We start from the raw sequence: 18,362 nt of genomic DNA, 5'->3' as shown, positions 1-18,362 counted from the left end.
AAAGAGGGAGATTAGAATGCAGCTTTCCACCAATGTGCAATGAGTTAAGAGCTTGGTAACTTTGATTTCAGCAGCTGTAATTGGCACTCTTTCTTCATCACCTGGTGAAGCCAGGCAGGATGAAAATGCACGGGGCTGGGAAAGCGAGAGGGGAATTGAGCAGCCTCTGGACGGAAAGCGCAGCCCAGTTTCTGCGGCTGGCAGTGCTGGGCGGGCAGGGGCAGCGCTCGGCTGCGCTCCCACCGGCCCCTTGAGGATGGAGCGCTGCTGTGGGTCTCCGCCTCAGCCCCTCGCGTGGGCAAGACGTCGCGTGCGTCTGGCGTCCAGCGGGGGCTGCGGCTGCCCAGGGCGCGGAGAGGACAGGGCGCCTCTGCCCGGCTGCTGCGGGCGTTTGCTGCTGGGGCACTTCTCTGCTGATCTCATTTGGCTTTTTCCTTTTCTTCTTAATTTATAAAATTCAAAAGCAAATAAAGAACTTGGCTGAATGAGAGGCTGAAAAGCTCCATATCCCGCCGATACACTCGTGTTCTGTATCTACTTTTACAGCCAGTTCCACATCTATTGGAGATCCTGCTCCCCCTGAGGTTGGCAGCAAAAAGGTCAAAGCAATTAAATGCCTGGGATGTTTAATTGTAGTTTATTTGGGGCTTGCTGTGATGATGCTCGAAGGTCTCTGAGTGATGGTGTTGTAGGCATAGCAGCGGGTCCCTGCGCGGAAAAACATGTGATTTAGCGTTAATGCAGCCCAAGAGCTGAATGTCAGAGGCTGGTTCCCCACAGTCTCGTAGCCAGCGGCCGAGGGCTGGGGCGCTCCCAGGCCCGCCACGCGCAGCCCAAGGGGCTCCCAGCCCTCCCTCCGCAGCGCCCTCCTGGCCCCCGCCGCCTCCGCTCACCCTTGCAACCTGTGTCTTGTTTCTGGGAGGGTGCAAAGACTTGGAGGTAAAAATCCTCCCTTAAGCCACCCATATCAGAAGCCTCAATTCTAAGATAAATGTGCTGTTTTGTAAGGAATGACCTTTAAATCAGGAGGGGATATTGGCATAAGCTAATCCTACCTCTTTCTGCTTTGCAAATATATTAATATAAATGTTGTGGAATTTACATAGACTTAACAGGATCAAAATAACCCCAGAGACTTTTTTTTTTGGTTTTGGGGGAAATGGGAAGCTTTATGATGCAAATAATGAATTCCAGAGACTGCTTCAATTTTTGGGTAATGAAGATTTCATTATAAAATTGCTATTGGATGACTGAAGTTCTACTTTTTGTTCATGTGCACAAGCAATTTCTGAGCTTAGAAAAAAAGACTAACAATTAGAAGCATTTGGATTATTCAGTACATGTGCCTATCTGATTCATTTTTCTCTTTGTGCTCACAAATGAGCAAATCAAAGAAGGTAAGAGTTTTTTGTTGGAATGGTTTGTAAGAGGAAATGGCAGGTAGGATGGTATTTCTGCACTGTTTGCTGTGGGTACCTGGCACGGGTTTAGCCTCCGGCCATGCTACAGCCATGCCTGTGATTGCAGCAGGGTGACGAGATGCCTTGGAGACCCCTGTGGCACCCTGGACCCATCGCAGGCTCATTCACCTTCTGTGTTAAACCAGGAGGGTTCCCTTTTCTGCCTATTTTCTGTTTTTTGTGCTGGCGATTGCTGTTCGTAGGTGCCGGATGAACCCTTTGTGCAACACAGGGAGCCTGTTTGGGGGCTGTCAGACCACAAGAGTCACCAGGAAAGGCATCTTGGGAATATTTATTTGTTCGTAATTTTGCTTTCTACACAGTTGGCTGATAGTCTTCCCACTCAGATTTAAGTGTGTGCGAACACCAGTGACGAGCATTGGTTGCTGCCACCACTAAGAGCTCACAAGTTGGTTAATACTTCTGGAGGGCTGAGCAAATCGTTAAGGGGCCAAAGCCTCGCATCAACCCAGGGAAGCGTGAATTATCCCTTTCTCCAACGACTGGAGAACCAGAAGTTAAAAGACCTGTGTGGGACCATGGGTAGACACAAGCTTAGGATGCTGGAGATGTGAGCTCTGCCTCTGGACTCAGGCCTCTAGAGGGCTCTTCATTTCTAGGGAATGGATTATTGCTCTTAGTACCGGTCCCTATCAAACCTCACCGAGTCGGAGTCGGTAACACGAAACTGTTCCCTTGGCACTAACTCTCTAACACTGCATCACAAGTGACTTTCGCAAACAAATCCTTTCCCCTTGAAGAAAAAAAACATCCTCCAAGGAGTACTGTAAATCCCCTTGAAGTTCTCCATTTTAAAAACACTTCTGACCTAGATTTGAGGAACAACTCTGAAACTCATAAAATAAGGGTGAATCACCCATAGCTCACGTCTGCCTTCCCCATGCCGAGGAGCAGCAGTGGCTTTTCGCCTGCATGAAAACTGCCACCAAGGCGGCGTTAGTCATCGCAGTGGCCAGGGCAGCTGAGGGACCCGCTTGGTCGTCAGCCAGGCTGGTGTGATATGGTCCCGAGTGTCGTTTTGGTGTGTGCTGTTAGCACAACACTGAAGTCACAGGACACCAGTGTGCCCACCTATGCAGCGAAAAGGGGGTCTCATTTTGGAAGAGAGGTCCTAGCCCCTTCTGCAGCCTCCCTGCGATGCTGTAACGGGGATTTCAAGATTTTCCTTGTCTGTATTTTCTTTTTGTACTACAAACAAGGGATATGAAATCAAAGGATTGCTTTAAAATCTGGATGTTAAAACCTGGATGCAGGGTGTGCCTTGAGGCGGGGGAATCTGGGCTGTGAGTGACCTGACTGCTGCTGCATGGTGCCCTGGGAGGACATGGCAGCTGGGCAGCAGTGGTGCCTCCGGCCCTGCTGTGCCATGCACTGGCGTTTTCAGTGGGAAAACCTGCGCACGGTCAGCTGCCAGCGCAGGAGGTGGTACATGCTCTGGCTGTGCTCCTCAGAAAAACTTGAAATGAGGTGGTGCAGCAGGAGTGTGAACCACCTGTAGGGAACAAAAGCTACCACAAACCCCATCAGATTACTGTTTGAGAAAGAGGAACTAGCATGAGCTGTGGTAAGCACGTGTAACCCCTCTGCTTCATGCTGCAGCAATTCTTTTTTTTTTTTTTTAATGTCCTAAATGAGGGAAGGAGATAGCAGCCACAAGACATGATACTTGGTCTGAAGGCTTTGCGCACGCGTGCGAGCAGGGAGCAGAGCGTGGCCAGGGAGATCAGCGTATTGGAGACATCCAGACGTGGGGCCTGTGCGCACGGGGCGTCTGAGCTGCTTTTAGGAGGGTGCTGGGGCACGCTGCTAGAGCAAGCCCATTGCCCGGCCAGGGCTGTGCGTGGGGCTGAGCATGGGGGGCACAGTGCCACTCCCCGGGGCCTCCGCGGCAGCCAGCCACCGTCGCTGAAACAGGTAACATCCAGCCCAGGCGTTGCAAGATTAAACCAAGAAGGAAGAATCCTATCGGCTGCCCTGAGGGCTCCTGGAGGCTCAAAGTGAGGGGTGGATGTCCTGTGCGCCTGGCCCGGGACCCCTCCCGCGGCCCCTCGGGTGGGATGAGGGCACCGAGGAACAGCTTCTCGGTGCGAGCACCACCTCACCATGGGGACCACGGGGCCCCAGCAGACTCATCTACACCATATTACTCACCGCAGCTTTCAGAGCCTACTTCTTTCTTTGCCCTGATGTTTCTCCTTACATGAGCTGGTAGAGGACAGGGTGCAGGACTTGGCTGGGGACCCAAGCCCCTGGTTTCTTTCTCTGACACAGATGGTAAGGTTAATGCAGGAAGCACGCTGCAACTTCAATCTATGGCTTCCTTGACTAGAGCTAATCATCTGCGCGGGTGGCAACCTGATCACCCCTTAAAAAAGGGGAAGAACGTGACTAGGAATGAGAATTTTGTGTTTCATGGAGAAATACCCCAGATGAACAAAGTGAGCAGTCCTTTGGCTGCGATCTCCACAGAAGGTTTGTCCTCACTCAGCTTTTATTTGTGGCAGCTTTCAGGTGGGCTCAGGGCAAAGTGGCACCACAGGCTTGAGGCAGTGCTGAGCCCCGGTGGGTTCTTTGCAGCGTCCTGGAGACTGTGCGCTTTGAGGGGGAAATCAATGTAACTTTTTTAGAGGAGAGAATGAATAAATTTCAGGCAAGGATTGCAGTTTGCTGGGCACCTAGGAGATGCTGAACTTCCTGGCCGCTGAGCCTGCATCCTGTGCTCTGTGTGTGTCAGCCAGGAAGCTGGTGTTTGCCACTATCTGGGAAATGCGAAACCATATGAAGTCCTCCTAACGAACACAAACCAAAAATAGCCAGGACAAAGCTGCTACATGGGAAGGAAATTGCTGATGGGAATTAGTGACTGATTCATTACTGAAGTCTTGCATATCCATGTTTCATCTGCAAAGCAATGCCTCTTATGCTCTCCCTGCAAGTACTGCTTTTGCATGACTACAGTTGGTGTGTTACCCTCCCTGAGTATTTCGTGATTTTTCAAAAATCTCCTTCAGAAAATGTTTTGAGTATCTCAGTGCTGGAGCCTTCTTTTACTGCGTGAAACAGCCGTGAGATTTTTTTTTCTTGAGGTCAAAAATACAGTCTCTGTTTTCTGCTAAGCAGGCAAAATACCCTGTATTCTCACTGCCTTATTATACTTACCATATTAATTTTGTACTGTATATACATTACTACACTTTTACATACTATACTCTTATATGTTACTTATTATATCAGTAATATAAAGTCAAGATGAAATGTAGATTTTGATGAATAATGATCAACTGTTCCAATAGAGACGAACTCTGACAAACTGGGAGGTGCTGGATTTTAGAATGACAAGTTCAAAATCTAGTTGCATCTGTAAGTCAGTACCAAGTGAAAAATCAGAATCAAAAACCTCGTGAGCTTTCCTTTTTCCAAGCTGGTCTCTGTTGGGTAGGGCCTGAAATGGCTTCTGGAAAAGGAGCTTCCCACCCGTTGCATGGAGAGGCTGGAAAGATCGCTTGCAGTTACATTGCTGTTTGGATTGCTTCAGCTGACTGCCGTTATTAACCTTGCAAGGTGAGGAAATCGGGCAGGGGTAAAGAAAAGGGCCAGTCGGGATTGCTGGTGTGCGCTCAGGCTATTTAAAGAACTTTTGGCACAGACTCTTTGAAATGACAAAAGAGCATCTTAAAAGGAAGTTCTGTTGCTAAGCGACATTAATAGCTATATCTAGAGCTACAGTAGGAGAGGGAAGAACCCCTTCCCTCCACTTCCAAGTAAGAAAGGCTGATTACAATCCCAGGTAGGAGCAAAGCTTCCCGGGACGCAGCGGGGAGGCTGCGCCCAGCAGCAGCCAGGCTGAGAGCAGGTTTCCCGGGCCCTTCAGCGGAGGGAGCCTGGGGTCGGACCGTGCAGGCAGGTGAGAGCTGTCACACCGGCCCCAGGCTTTTGAGAGCGCTAACAGGCAGCAGGCTGCAGCCCTGATCCGGGTGTGAGAACTGCAGCAGTGACCTGAAACCCCCGTAATGAAGCGGGGGGAGTTTAGGTTGCACTAGCACTGTGGCCGTGCTTGGCCAGATGGTTTGGAAATTGTGACCAATAGCTCTCTGCGTACTTTTGACCACTCCAGTTCACTTCTCTATTTTAAAGACTCTGTTTCCTTTTTTGTCCCCCATTCAGATTAACATATTAACATCTGCTCGTTTTTCAGTGATCACCTTTGCCTGATTAGCATCCAGGCAGATGCCAAGTAATATAACTTATACTACTACGGGTATGACCGCGTTTGAGGTAATAAGGTAATATACATGCCACTCAATCAGGAATATGTTCAGCCCTAAGTATCTTTTGCCGCAGGCATTAATCTGCCGTTGGCTCGGCACCTTCCTTTGTCCTCGCCATACTTCAGAAACATGTCTTGTTTTTCCTACAGTTCTTATCTTCCTGGTGATCTTGCTTTATTATCAAACGTGAGCTCTTGACAGATCTGTTTTGCTGATGAAAGAACAAGCAGACCGCGCTGCTGCATGGCTCGGGGTTTCGCTCTCAGAGCGGCTGTTGGGCAACGTGGCTGTGGTTGGATGCCAGTGATGAGCTGTTTTCTCTGATGTTTTTTAAAGGGGAAGTTCTTACCCCACGGTTTGAATAACTGCGTGCAAAGGAGACGGGCAGTCCTGCGTGGGCAAGGTAATCCCACGGCAGTCCTCGCTGGAGCGATGCTTCCTCTGCGCGCTGCCCTTCGACTGTACTAATGACCTGACACTTCTGGCGTCCCCGCTCACACCTTTTGGCAAATATTCACTCCGAAAGCCCTGCACTCTCTAAGCCCTGTTTTCAAATGTCTTTCTATACTGAATACCTGGTCCCTGTTTGCAGAGGTAGGTGAGAGGAGAACAATTTGCCACATGTTGAGGCTTGATGAATTTGTCAGATCCAGGCCAGGAACAGCAGGGTTCATTTTCAGCTCTCTGAGAGATCTTTGGGCGAATGCCCTACCACACTGTCGGGGATAACTCGCTGTAGGCCAGCCATTAGGTGTTCAGAAGTGTTTTATTCAGCAACAGTCTTCAGCAAGATTTCAGTACTGTGAACACGTGGTGACAAAAGTACCTCAGAGCTTTGCGCTGTGGGTTGGCTTTGCGTTAATTCTTTGAGCGTTGCTCCACTTCCAGAATATCAATACTCTTCATACTAAAGCCATAAACAAGAAATATTATTTTCTTCCTTTTTGCAATGGCTCTAAAAGAAGGTGGTGCAACACATGAGAGACGGTGTCCCAGCAGTGCCTGGGAAGCTTGCAGGCAGGCGCAGGCACAGGCACGGGTGCAGGCACGCTCCCGCGCGCTGGGAGCCACCAAACTGGGTAGAGCCCGGCACCGCGCAGCCGGGAGGGCCTGGGAGTCCTGCTGGCGCAGCTGATCGCCGTAGCCCAAAGGAAGGGGCCGCCGGCGGGGCGTGCGGCTCATCTCCCTCCGCGGTGGCTGGGCTGCAGCCTCCGATGCGACATGATTACAAGGTCTGGCCTGGTGGTGTCTGCTGATAGTCAGCATTTCCTCCGGCAGCGGGGCCCCTTGCCTAATCGTGCTTGCAGGCATTTATAGAGCTTTTCTTACTGGCCTAACTGTATTTCCCTTGCTCTAATTTAACTCTCTTATGGCTTATTCTGTCATTGACTGTTAAGAACAACCGACCTTTCCTCTGCGCATCGCCCTTCTGGCGCTCCCGGGCCGCCTAAGCAGCAGCCTGTCCCCACCAGCGGCGCTGCTCGGGCACCGCACCTCCGTGCTCACTGCCTGCGGTCACGGCCGTCCTTCCCAGCGCGCAGAAATAAAAGCGTGTTTAAAGAAGTGTTCCCAGCAGCTGCAGCGCCATGCCGACTAACGGGGCGCGCACATCCTGAGGGCCGGCCCCCCGCGAGCCCCATGCCGCCTTCCCCGAATCTCGGCGTGCTGCCGGACCTGCGGGGCCCGGGAGGACGGGCGCGCACCAACACAGGCGCCTGCCGGGCCGCGGGGCTCCCCGAGGACCTGTTTTGTCCCCGGATCACAGCAGGGAGGTTCCTAAGGACGTACGGGGGCTGGCGAACGGGCACCGCGGGTAATCAGCAGGCGGCGAGCAATTCCTTAAGTACCTGTGTGTGTTGCTGTGCTGATGCGAGAGGAATAGCAATATCTTGCAATATGCTACTGTCTGTGCGTGGTGGGCACTCCCTGGCCAGGATCTGCTTGGTATAATTAAATGACACAGGTAGAAGGGGGCAACAGTACTGTACAGGTGATCTTTTTTGCACAAGTGGAAATAACCCTTTGAAGGGTGATGGTGGTGATGGGGTAAAAAATGGCAGAAAAGGAAATGCCTATGTTTCAGATGAGATTTCTCAGTCTGTCCCACAAATTATCCTTTAAGTTTTACCACTGATCTCGTCTGGTGCCCGGATCCTGAGCAGCGCACACAGCAACATGCCACGCGCTGCAGGACCAAGTTCGGTGCTGCCAGCACGGTGGAGTGGCCTCCCGCGGGCCCGGCCATGCGCGGCGGCAGGGGCTGGGGGAGGCTCTTGCTCTGGCAGAGAGAGGGGCAAGGGGAAGGGGCATAGCAGACCACATGGGCTGCCTGTTGCCAGAGGAAAATCCGGCTCCGGGGAGCCTTCTTTCAGCTGTGGCTGTGGCTATCTTTTCAGTTCGTAGCATTTACCATGCGTTGCCTTCTCTTGGCCTCATTGCTAGACTGTCGTTGGCATGGCCCTTGCTGCGGGTGGTGGTGCGGGACTTCTGCAGCGCGCGCCCCTGTGGCTTTCACCAGCATTTCACAGGGGCGAGCTCCAGCTCTCGCGCCATGCGCTGAGCAGGTACGGTGCGGCGAGATGCTCCATCACACCTGGGTACAGCAAGGCAGTGCGGCCCTCCACTGCGGTGCGAGGGATAAATCACACTCATGACATTATTTACGTGTCTGTGCACCTTGCAAATGAGCGTGATTTCACGCAAGGAGATTGCTACATCTGTGTTTGGTGATCGATGCTAGTGGCTTGCTGATGTCTTTTGCAGTTCATGGGATTTTTGTCAGTTCTCTTAAGCCTGACAGATTTCATGTTTTCCTTCTAAGTGGTAGTAACAGCGCAGTAGCATAAAAGCAAAAGGATGTGTCCTTGATGCTAAAATCCACTTCTCATCTTTCCTCTCTCCCACAACATGGGTTAAATAGACTTGCAATATAAACTGTGTAATCAAAGCCAAAGGATAAAAATTAGAGTCTGGATAAATAGGAAGATAAATTTAACCATATATTAGGAAAAAGGGAGTAACTATTATTTTCAAATATAACCCATGGATTTAATGCTATGTACTTGTTTCATATTTGTGACTGAAAGCATTGCTTATCTGAATTGGAAACCCTTGAGCAGATGGGAATGTGTTTAAGTGCTGGAATGCAGATGTTCTCTTTGATTTACAAGCACACACAAATGGATACGTACGCTCCTGAAACAAGCTGTAGAATGAGAAGGAGAAACTAGATTATGGAGATAACAAAAAATGCTGAATAAGATGGAAATATAGCTATAAATTAACCGATAAAGGCAGAGAGCTAAGGAGGGGAAAAAGGAGTTTCTTTTGGAGACGGGCTGAAGCAGAGCTTTATGTAACAGCTCTTAACCACCCAGCCCAAAGTCTTTCCACAAGCTCTGAGCAGGTCCATACAGCAACTGTGCAAATATTATATGTCAAAATCAGATAAAATGTACTGTTTCTGTTGGCTTTGCGCTATGATTTTTTCATTTTATTCAAATCTGCAACTGAGAGTGAAACTCTGGGAGGCAAGGGACTAATGAAGCTCCCGTGGATGGGAACCAAATCCAAAATTGGCACAGGCATAGGAGAAACACGTCGCCAACATTTTTCTACAGCTTTTATTCTGGTTCACAGTTGTTTGCTCTCTATTCTGCAGCTAATGCCCACAAGATGGGGCTATGCCAACACTGCTGCTGCACGCTTCAGCGCAGCCCCTCTGCAGAGCTGCTGGGAGATGGCAATGGCACGCTACCACGCATTTTATTTCCATGACAATATTTCTAAATTGCACAGGCTTTTATGAAAAATTAGCATCCAAAAAAACCCAGCGGAGCTCGATGTGCATTTTGTCAGGCTGCATCGTCAAGCGGCTCCTTGGAAACGAAAGGTCGAACCTGCTCGCGGTGGCAGCAGGTCTCTGCTGGACGCGGCAGCAGCGCTTTGCCATGGCTGGTGGCCGTGGTGGAGGGCAGCTCTGCCACTCCGTTATTCTGCTGCTGCTGAGGGAAACCCAGTGTGCCCTGCGCCTGCACCGCGCCAGCCCTTGCTGGACACGGGCCTTGCTCGGCTGGGGCAGCAGACATGCCGGCTGTCACCCCTCGCCCCGCCAGAGGCAGTGACCTGCCTCCCTGGCACTGTCATCTCCCCCGTGCATGGCCCTGCTTTGCTTTCCAATCTGTGAGAAGTTCCCACTTCTTCTGCATCCCTTGTTCCCTGCCAGCGCCCACCCGTTCGCTTTCTGCTTTGTCCCCATCCTGTTAATTCTCACAGTGGAAGAAAAAGCATTTAAATGGTATTTTCCTATTATGTATGTCGAAGAACCTCTTTTGCATGATCTGGCCTTCAATCAAGCCGTGTCTGTGAGGCCAAACCCCTGCTTCCCCCCTCCTTCAGGCCGACTTTCCCACCTGCACCATGTAGCATGGGAAGACGAAGAGCAACGGCTTGGGGCAGCGGCTTTTATCATGGGAGTTTCTACAGAAATTGTTGTAATTAGGGACAGGAAAATATGCAATATTCATAATGCTTTAAAGGAGGATAACCTGAAAACATTTGGCTTGCTGTTTGTGTTGTGAGCTGTTTAGGGCCGCACTGGTGTTGTCACAAGAAGTTAGTGTTTTCTGTACACGGTGTATCTGCTTGCATGAAGAAGATAAGCGGTATCTTTGTGAAAAGGTGTCGCTGGCAACGCGCGTCTGCCTCCGAGCGGGCTACGGCAGTGATAACGGGTGTGCGGAGCAGGTGGGGCAGAGGTTTCGCTCCTGAGGAGGGGAGGCACTGGGGGAATTTGTTTGGCAGCTTCTTCCTCCCTGCTCCAATGACAGCAGGAAAGCTGATTGCTGCTTCCCAGGCGCACAGGGTCTTAAATTCTCACTCCTGGAGGAACTGGCTGTGTGGAAATCACAGCAAGATAAATAGGGTTCAGCTATTTAGGGCAGGGCACTGTCATAGCCAGATCTGGTAACGCTGCACCTGTCCGAGTTCCCATGCGAAATCTTAATTTGCAAAGCTTGGATCGTAAATGTTTTGTTCCATATGCTTTAAAAGGGTCCTCTCCGACCCCCCCCCCCCCCCCAGCACTCCCAGTGCCTTATAACAGAGGATGTAACAGAGGAAACTTTGGAGGAAACACAAAAACCTCCTGTGAGGTATCGCTCCCAAACAGGGTGTCATCCTCTTTCCAGGAACTACTGGGACTGGAGCAAGATCTGTGACATGCTGTAGGCACACAGGCACTTAGCAAGCACCATGGTCTCTTCAAGACAGGGACAGTGACAGTGTCACTGTAATTTCAATATATTTACTCTTAAGACTATCCCACAGTGACTGAAGAACACAACCAGGAGGCTCTAAGGAGCAGGCAGAAGTCAGGTCGCTCTGCTGCTGGGATGCACATTGCTGTGGTTGCCTTCCCGTCAACTGAAATTTGTTAGTCTTTCTTCCCCTCTCAAGCCTACCAAAGTGACCTTCTTTGACGTAATGCCCCTTGGGCTGATGCTTTGCCCTCTTTCACTTGTTCTTTTGTGGACAATAATAGAGAAGCTAATACTGATTCTGTAAACATAGTTTTAAAGGCCTGATTTTCATAAATATATGGGCATAATTGTGCTTGCCTAGCATATAGTTACTGTGCACCTCATTTGTGTATGCAGTTGCCATACTTACCTATCTGGATCTGGTTTGCACGTGCAAGCGCCTGTGTAGGTGCATTGACTTGCCATTTGCACGTCCAAATATGAACGTGCATTTCAAATCATCCAAGAAAACCTGAAATACTCAATTGTGTGTGGATGTTTGGGGGTGTAAATGGGTACAGTTTCTTGGGGAGACAAAACTGTCCGTAACTACTTATGGACTTCACTGCTGTGTAAATTCCCTCAGATTAACTGGTCCAGGTCCCAAAGTGTCTGCCTGAATCTGCTTCTGGGAGAGCTGCCCAGTAGGAGGGAGGGAACAAACCAATTGCTCCGTGTGGGAGTGCGATGTGGGGAATGCTGCTTCCAGCAGGAAGGGATGAGCGAAAAACTGATGAGCCAAACTGGATGATTCCCCCTGCGTGCAGGTCCCTGCTCCGGGCAGGCGGCCGAGGCAGAGGGAAGGCGAGCGGGGCTGCGCGTCCCGGCTCCCTGCGAGCCCGCAGCCCTGGCGGGAGCCGAAGCAACCCGGCGAGGGGCGCCTACCCACAGACGCCGAGCACGGGGAGCGCTCAACGCTTCTCTGCGGTAGTTCTTTGCCGGGAAGATGAGGCGTGTGATAGCTGTTGGTAAACACCACTGCCATGCATATTTCTTCCTTTTATATTAGAAGACAAAAAACAGTAAAAGGAGCTAATAAACCACAATATAAATATTACTGTTTGAAAGGCCTGGGCTAGGAATTACTTGAGATTTCCATGAGCTTCACATAGTAGGGGTGTGGGTGACTTAGGCTGGTGATTATTCAAGACACGGGGTGTGATTGGATTTTTAGGATTTGGAAGGATTAGACTTGCTTGTGAAGTGGGTGTTTAATTTCTGTTCAATTTTAACACAATCTTTGTAAGTTTTAAAACTGCAAACCATCGTGCCCTTGGTCCGAGGCATATGACATACTTTGCTAATTTTTTCCCACCTCCACTCAGACTAACCACTTTCTTCAGGTATTACTAATGCCACAAAAAAGGCTTTTTTTTTTTTTTTAATAGTTCACACTAGTGTGTGTGTGCATACACATGGGCAGGCATATGTGTTTCATAACAGGTTTTTGTGTTCGTGACTCAGAGCTGAACTATTAAACCATAACACATGGCTGACATCTGGAATTCACTCAGAAGGTTTTGTCATTCAAATATGGGTAGCCATGGATTGCTACTTTCCTTTCCTCTAAAGTGTAACCAGATTTTCTTTATTCTCAGCACATAAAAACAGAGGTAGATTTTGCTGAGCCTATTGGTGTCACTTGATCAATACATAAAATGTATATTTGTCCAAGCCTGCTTAAAAAACGCATGTTCAAAGAGGCAGATCTCTCTAAATAAAGATTTTGTTCTGTCTGTCTTCAAATATAAAATGATTGCTTACCATAAGAATATTAAGAAAATTGCATATTTTCACTCAATAAGAGTCTGTGCTTGTTCGGAACACAAATAATCACCTGTTAGTAAATTGGGGTAAGAATTGCAGACAGATTGTCTTGGTGTTTTAATCTAATTAATTACATTAATTCCTTCAAATGAATGTCTCTCATTTGTCTGGTTTTAAAGCAAGATTAAAGTATGCTAGCATTTGCTGTAATGTGGAACAGTTTGTTTTACCTGTGTTTCACACTGGGCTGTTCAATGCCTTCTCTAGTCTCAGTGCTTGTTGCTGTAGGCTGGTATGCTTCTATGGAGCTAAAAAATTTTGCATTCTCCTTGAAAATATTGTGGGGATGCCAACGAGAATGTTGTAATTAAGGATGTGTTAAATCTTACATTGATACCAAGGATTTAATGAAAAGTGCCATCTATCTGATACTGCTATGAGTCAAGCAAAAGGGATGGATTGGGGGAATTGATTCTGGCTCTGATTCAGAAAAACATCTTAAGCATATTTTTCAATCCGACTCTAATCAAGAAATCACATAAGCACATTCTTAACTTCAGGGACAATCTAATTTTCCATAGACTTCAAGAAAGGATTTTTCCCTGATTCAGAGCTGCCTCATGAAGAAAGAAGGTGCCATTTGAGGCTTATGTCAACCCCTCTCTCTGAGTGTAAGTTTAGCATGTCTATAAGGCACCCTTCTTTGCTCAATCCAGGCTGTAAAAGAGGGTTGACTTTACCATGTCAGAAAAAGGTGATCAAGGTTTCTGAAAGATGGGGATGTGAAAATTTGCGTCAGAGGCTTTTCAATCTTTGGTTTCAGATTAAAAAATGGCAGTGGTGGTGCAAAGCTGAGATGCCTTTGACTGTTGTAGTGGTTAATCAATGTCATTAAATGCAGGATTTTTAATGTGGTTCAGTGTAAGGCCTATAAGGTTCAGCAGTAAGGACTTCACATGCAGCATATGGTCTATGGCACAGATTGTCCACATGTAGGTAACTCTGGTGATCACTTGATTATATGGCTGACCTGTCAGCTTTTCAGCTTTTCATGTTTTTTGAAAACTTTTTGGAGCAGTTGTGTTTCACACCCAAATGCTTGATTCATCATGGCTGTTTTGTCCAAAATAGCTTGGTAAAAGCTCTGTCAGTGCCTCAGACAACGATCTGTTCTCTGGGGTCTCTGACTATTATTGCTATTTAATAATCACGCTGTGCTAAAAGTATGTGATCATGGCAAACTCTGAGGCTAAAACACGTGGTGGTTGGAATAGTTTGAGAAGATGACTTTACTCAATATCGTCTTAATGGATGTGGACTGAGGGTAAACTATGAACCAACCAAAATGTGTGTGTGCACCCTGCGAGCTGGGTCAGGGCAGAGCAGCCTCCATCTCATTCCCTAATCCTGGCTGCAAGGGGACGTCTGCCCCTGCTCAGGGGCAGCCTTGCGAGCAGGGGCAACAGCAGCTGCGGGGGTCTGGTCCCCATTTGTTGCTCCTCTTTGCAGTGAAAGCCGGTCCATGGGGATTCGTGTGGGCTGGAGATGCCGGTGTGCCTGTAGGTGTTATTTTGTGCAACACGACTGGTGCAAAATTATGCAGTCTCAGAAGATTCGTGCTCCTGGTTGGGGCAAACAGAGCCGAGTCCTGCCTGGGGTCCTCCATGCACAGCCCAGCTACTTACGGCAGCACTTGACCACCTTCAGGAGACAACAGGTCCACTTTGCTCTGCTTGCTGGTCAAGGTTAAAGTGAAGTCCTTAAAATTTGTACAGATGGGGAGGTGGCGTCAGAAAGCCCCTGGCCCTGCAAGTGGAACTGAGCCGTGCATTCATATCAGGTTTTTTTCCAGTGTATATGGGATCTCCCTGATATAAATGCTAATTTGACTGTGGTGGCTATGGCCTGACTTTTGCAACCACTGTGCCCCCAGCGGTAGCCCCCAGGGCGAAAGCACAGCTCCATCCATCCACCCCCACGGCGGGGTGCATGTGGTTGGGTTTAGCTGCTGGCAGTGTTGCTAATTGATTGTATGGCTACATAAAAGTCCTGTGCTATAAACAGCAATTAAAACTATGCTGTCAAACTGTCAAAATCAATCTCAATTTTGGATATGTCCAGACATGTTACTTTTTTTCCTCTTTATAAGGATTAAAGCTTATTATTATGGTTATCTGGTTCTTCTGATTGTAAGACTCTATTTTCAGTTGCTTTATAGCTTTTGATAAGCATGAGCCTTTGAGCTGAGCATTTCCTTGCCAGTTCTCTGTGTCAGGCTGATTTTGCTGGGAAACGTCAGCCAAAGTGGTTTGGCCTTTTCTGAGTACAGATTTTGGATTGCATGGAAATTTTGGACTGCAGGCCAAAGTTTCCTGCAGACATGCAAGCAGGGTGGAGGAGGTATCTGCCAGCTTCGGGTGGGAGAACTGGGGCCTCAGCAGTCCTCTGCCATCAGCAGGAGAAATCTGTGGATGCTGCTGGTGCCTTTGAGGCTGGTCCCCATGGAGGCTCAAAATTTTGGCTCATTTTTTGCAAAATGAAGGTCATCACCTCTCACACCTCCTTACCCCTTGCCCATCTCCCAGGGCCTTTTGAAAATTATGTTATATTTCTGAAGCACTTGCATGATGTAGTGGCACAGGAGAAAAACAGGCAGAATTAGTGAGTTAGGCTGTGGAGCTGTGTTTTGAGGATTATAGAAAATAAGCCTGTTAAACATTAAGGAGGAAACGGAATGCTCAGTCCTGGGTCCTCGCTCACCCTGGGTACTTAATGACATGTTTTCTGTGGAAAAAAAATGGTATGATCGTGTTAATTAAAGGCTATGCCAGAATGTATACGTACAAGGGGGGTAATTGAAGGATGCTGAATGTCTGCCAATTTGACGTTACCTAACTAGCTTGATTTTCAACTGTACTAATATTCTTGTATTTATTTATTTTGGGGATGTCATAAGAAAGAAAAATATTGTAGTAAAATAGCAAACTGAGCAGAGTAAATTACACTGGTAGGTTTTCTTGTTACTTCATGCCTGATGGAGACAATGAAATGATATAGTAAACAGAGCAGAGAAGCAATGGTGTGCGTATCATACAGAAAAAGACACTGTAACAACAGTGATCTGTCTGCCATAGTAATGAAGTCAAACGTTTGGAATAATACGATTTCACAGCAAGAAATGATAGTGGAGCTGTGTTGAGCTGAATCTCTATATTAGATGGTAGTGACTTATCCACATGCAACAACAGAAAAGGTTAAATCTTAATTTTATTAAAAGATGACTCACAGCAAACAGGATCACTTTATGGCTTTTCTAAATTCTTAGCTTTCCTTGTCTTTATTGGTCACTCCAGTGTGTGTTATTTATTAGCACCTGTTGCTCTGCACAGCTCTTTGGATTCCCTGCAGTACCACACTCACCAATTCCCAGTCCTCACCTCCCCTCCAGGCTCCAGCCCTTTTTCTTCTACTGTGTTGTCTACTGCGATATCCAGAAACATCACTCTCTTTAATGTATTCAGTTTCTCTGTATCCACCTATGGTAGAAAGACATCTGCCCCCTTTTGCAGCTGAGAAACTCTGGCACAAGGGTATGTTGCTTGCCCAAGAAAATAGGATTGGATTTTGTATCCCTGTTTCTCCAAGTGCCTCAGACCCCTGGCTCCTTATCTGCTCTCCTTCCTGTGGCTGCTCCATGCCTTCCCTGGTTTGGTAGCCTAAAAGACTAATTTCTCCAAGCTGCCTGTAAATTCCTCCATGCTATTTTCAGGCTTCCCTTTCTGAAGCAGATCAAAAGCTTTGTCCTTTTACAGGTAACTTCCGCCCAGAATTACTTCTCCTGGGACACCTCTGAGGAAAGAAAAATCTGATTAAAAGTAGGAAAACCAAACCACACACACAACTTAATTAACCTTGAACCTCTTGGAAGATCAACTGATTTTTAAGACTATTTGTAACCATCACATTGTGCAAAGGCAGGCGTGCAGCATTACTTGATCTTATCTTTGGTGCCCTGGTCTCCTTTGATCTCCATCTGACTTTCCCGTGTTTGTTTATGTGCCTTCGTTCCTTACTTCAAAGTAGACTGCAAAGCCTTTGGGGCAAGGGCTGATGGTGCGGTGGTGAATGAGAAGGACAGATAAGCTCCCTCGTCTGCTGGTCCAGCCTTGACTGGGAAAGGGGTGAGCGCAGAGCTACTGACAGCAAGGATGATGGATAAAAGCACCCTTGGAGTGGGTTAATTCACCCTTGGTCTCGCCATGGGCAGAGATCATGTTTGCTTGAGCAGCTTTTGTGGATGCAGCCCTGATCCCCAGGAGAGGGAGTCAATGCTTCTGCCACATGTGTGACAGTCAGGAGTGAGCCTGGCCTTTGCTATGACCTGTTACTGACCACAGACCTCTGCCAGGGAGTTGAAAGGATCCACTATTATGACAAAAAAAATCACAGAAATGTCAGATGTTTTTAACTTTAGCTTCATATTGTGTTCACTCCAAGGGGAAGTTCGCAAAGAGTTTCAATTATTCTCTGTGGAGGCACTGATCTTCAAGACAGTCTTGAACACATAGTTATTGTCAGATTTTACACAGACAAAAAGAATAGCATGAGGAAAAGCTGGAGATAAGACAGCCAATGGGGAAATATCAGAAGATTAACCTAGAAATGTGCACTGATCTTTTTAATGCTTTTAATTGTGTTTAATGCTTGAGGGAATAAACCATACAAAGCAGCTATTGTAATACTGAATTGGGGAGGAATGGCTGTGGCCCTGTTGGAGCACTGTAGGAGAGCTAGAACTTGAACACCTGGCACAGTGAAAGACCCAAGCTGGACCAGAAACCCCACATTCAATGCAAATATCAAACAACAGAGCACTGGTAGTTTTGTTTTCCCTGAAGACTCATCTCTAGATTTTATTACAGTGATTGGATTATGTCTTACCTCTTATTGACCTTTTACCTTCCTCTTTCTAGAATTTTTTGTCTCTGTCACTTGCTATAAGAAAGAATCGTGCAGGTACTTTAGCACTTGACTTCCTAAAAATATTAAAAGGAAATGTACTGAACCTCCAATCAAGAAAAGGAAGTTAAAGTAGTGACTAGTGATCCTTTGTAATGTGAACTTTATTTATCTGGATTACTAAATTCCTTGAGCATGGTTCTTTGCAACTCTCTCCAGTTAGGCATGATGGTTTGAGAAAATCTCATCCCTTATTAGTGATATCTTTATTTCTAACTCTCTCACTGTAAATAGTTACGAAAGCCAGGGTTGGGGGTTATAATCTGAGGAGAATGCATCAGAAATAAACCTGCACTAGTCAACAGGGAGGCTGGAAAACTATAGAGTCAAAATGGAAGACTCTGTTGTGAGAGGATTAGTGGAGGCTGGTTTTTGTCCATTACTACTCAACATTTTCATAACGTATCTAGAAGCTGGATTATTAAATTTGTAGATGACGCCAAGGTGGGAGGGCTGTGAGCACATCTCAGGATAATATTTGAATTCTAAAGGTTCTTAATGAGTTAAAGATCTGGGCTGGAAAAGGA

The sequence above is a fragment of the Apteryx mantelli genome, chromosome Z (assembly GCF_036417845.1).
Source record: "Apteryx mantelli isolate bAptMan1 chromosome Z, bAptMan1.hap1, whole genome shotgun sequence".
Classification (NCBI taxonomy): domain Eukaryota; kingdom Metazoa; phylum Chordata; class Aves; order Apterygiformes; family Apterygidae; genus Apteryx; species Apteryx mantelli.
This window is presented reverse-complemented; position numbering follows the sequence as displayed.